The sequence below is a fragment of the Gossypium raimondii genome, chromosome 7 (genome assembly GCF_025698545.1).
Source record: "Gossypium raimondii isolate GPD5lz chromosome 7, ASM2569854v1, whole genome shotgun sequence".
In the NCBI taxonomy this organism is placed as follows: Eukaryota; Viridiplantae; Streptophyta; class Magnoliopsida; order Malvales; family Malvaceae; genus Gossypium; species Gossypium raimondii.
Window position 1 is genome coordinate 32649667 of NC_068571.1, and position 3364 is coordinate 32653030.

Genomic DNA, 3364 nt, shown 5'->3' on the forward strand with positions numbered 1-3364 from the left:
TTGGCGGTGTTAGCAAGCGTACGAGTCAAATTATAATAGTAAATTTTACAACGAAACACTGGTAAGTATTCCGATGGTCATACCCAAAGGATTGCAGATTGCAAAAATTATTATTAAATTAATTACAAAAAATAATTGCTAATATAATCGGGTCATGAATTAGTAGTATGAATCCAAATTAATATTTTAACTATACTACTTAAATTAATTACCCTAAATTAACCTAATGGAATTTCCTATTCCTAGTGTTGACAATGCGAGCCTCTAACCTATGACCAATTGAATCCCTAGTTATCTAATTAAATAATTAATTATCCTAGATTGGGTTATTTATAACCTTTTGTTAAGAATACCCTTATGGTCTCATCTTCACTAAGGATTACCACCTAAGTCACCCTTCTGGTCTCTTCCTAGGAATACGGATACCCTTCTGGTCTCACCGCTTGGCACAAGTTATACATGACAGGATACTCTTCTGGTCTCACCTGTCTAGATATTCTATTAGGGGCATCACTTTCTGATATACTAAATACTCTTTAATAAAATAGCCAATTTCAGATAAATCATTTTATTAATCGAACAATACTAGACAGGAGAAACACAATAATCTATTCCAATATCCATACAATGATTAATTGGACAAATCAATGAAATATATATAAAAGAATGACATAAAAGAGATAAGAGAATGCTCATGAATAATATATTAAGGCACGACTCCGATGCAATCTTCACTTACAATTGTCTTCACATCAGAATAGAAGCGTTCCGACTAAGCAAACATGAAATTAAGATACAAAGAAAACTAAATAAGAAAATCTGTTTGTCTAAGTTTGCACACCAATTCCAGTGACCCTGAGGTTGCTTATATAGTCAACAGGCTACTTGGTGACCACTCAACCCTAGATACACATAGATACCAATTAATACAATATTATGATAAATGTTAGGTTCCAAATATGGAAATAACCCAAGAGTGGTGTGGAAAGAATCAACCATATTTTGACCTGCCGTCGTCATGACGTGGAACGGTTCATTGTCATAACGTCGTCACTGTGAATAGTTTCCCATAATCATCGCGTCGTCCTTACAAAAGAAAAATCCTTGTCACAACATTAAGTGCTTCCCGACCTTGGCATCTTCATTTGCTAGCAGGCTCCCTTGTCTAGCCGTCTTATCATCATCCCCTGTATTCTTGGACCTAAATTGACATCCTACACATTTAATATCCCATTAGTCACTCACGAGGCCTGAGTCGGCCTTGTAGGTCCTTGAAATAGTAGAAAATGTGTAAAAATACTTATTTTATTAAAGTTTAGATCCTAACCTACTACTACTAAAAATGCAATAATTAATTATAAAATACCAAGAAAATAAGCTCGTTAAGTGCCGAAATGTACTTAAACTACCACTAAGATTAATGGTAGGCTAATCGTAAAACTACCAGGATCTTTTAATTTCGGGGATATCTTTTCACAATTAGCATGCTACATGAGGCGTCAATGTCAATTTTATCGCCAGTTTTCATCTTTTTATGTCATTTCATAATTTTATCGATAAGTTGAAGGAGCGGTAAGTTGAAATTGAGGGATTTCAATAAATTAAGAAAACTTACAAAATCTGCCTCATCCCTTTTTTTTGTCCTGTAGTCTCATCAGGAATGGTACTTTTGTTGTGCTCAGATTTGCGATGACTGGATTAGACACCGATTTGGTTATTTCCTCGATAAGCTTCTCGTGCTCAGGTTTCTCCTCCTTGGGTTCGTTGACCGTTTCGAGAACCTTCTACTTTTTATGGTGGGCTTGTTCGGCTTTTCAAGTGTCTTCCCTGATCTCAAGGCGATCACCTTTACATGTTACTTCCCAGCTCTTTAAGAATTGTTTTCCGTGTTACTGGGGAGACTTTAACCATGTAAATTTTGAATCATCGTCATTAATTGGCTCATTTGGTCATAAAGGATGTCCATTCAGGATTTGAGACATCCACTTATGGCTTGGACTTGTTGAATGTCCATTTTCATTGTTTGTATCTCCCTCTCTAATTGATCGATATGTTTACCACATGCAACATGGTCATGCCCACGGATCTTTGTTGCAATGGTGGAGGTTTGTAGGGAGGGTTTTATCGATTTTATGCTTACTTTGCTCCTCCTTGGTTGCCTCCCCAATTAAGGTTCAAATGATCCATCCAAATGAGATTGTAGGTGTTCGAATAAGGATCTCAACCCCTATTACTGGTGTAGCTCGTCTCCTTTGATTGGTTTTCAATACGTGGCTCCTCTCTCGTTGGTTTGAAAGCCAACTCCACACGGTTAAGCTTTTCCAAAATTTTAGGATATCGGTCATCTTTATTCACAACTTTTACCGTTGGAAGCTTTGATTTATACATGAATCTTTCATTGGGCCACATATACGAATTCATAGTCATATCATCAATGATTTTATAAGCTCGTTTGTAAGTGTGGAAAATGAGAGATCCTTCGGCGGCTCTATCTAGGTTGGATCTAATGTTGCCTTCATCGTCATTGTAGAATATTTGGATATGGATCCAAGCTTCCAGTCCATGGTGTGGGCACTTAACATTGACTTGAAACATTCCCACGTCTTGTATAGGGATTCACCTTCGTGTTGCTTAAAATAGGCGATTTCTCACCTGAGCTAAATGGTTCTACTAATCGAAAACAATTTATAAAGAAAATTTTCCGCTAGATCATTCCACGTGGTAATGGAACCTGGTTCTAACGAATCTAACCAACCGTTTACGTTTTCACATAAATAGAACGAGAATCACCTAAGATGCACAGCATCATCGGATACCCCGTTGTACTTGAAGGTGTCGCAGAGTTGAAGAAACCGCTTCAAGTGTTAATGAGGGCCTTCCACCATGTTTCCCTTGAATTGTAATGTTTTTTGGATTATCTAAATCGTGGTTGTCTTTATTTTAAAATTATTAGCTTTAATTGTCGGCCTTTTGATGCTTTCGTGCATCGCATCTAGTGTAAGTAAGCATACTCACGCAACATCCACTGATCCATTGGGACTTCTTCTTGAATATATTCTTATTGCTCTCGTGGATCATCAAAAAATGAATTTTCCCAGGGTAAATTAATTACCCTAGGTGGATCGATGTTAATTAATTAACAATTGTGCCTGATTAATTGCTCTAGATTTGGATGTGGTTCGATTGGGTTGCCAGAGCTTTAGGTCAAAAACAACCTGAAAAAATAAAAAAGAAATTAAAAAAAAGGAAATTAAACCGCCTATAAACGTGTTATTGTTTATAGTAAAAATATCACACAAAAAGTATAAGAAATTAAAACGATGGTGTCAGCAAGTATACGAGTCAAATTGTAATGTAGCATTTG

The 3364-nt window shown here is 36.4% G+C and overlaps 1 non-coding gene across 1 annotated transcript; it reads left to right on the forward strand.

Annotated features, from left to right (window-relative positions):
- The first annotated feature begins 2557 nt into the window (after positions 1-2557).
- Positions 2558-2659, forward strand: LOC128042706 (small nucleolar RNA R71). The gene has a single exon (XR_008198219.1). It is a non-coding gene; the product is annotated as a small nucleolar RNA R71 (small nucleolar RNA).
- Positions 2660-3364: the final 705 nt, after the last annotated feature.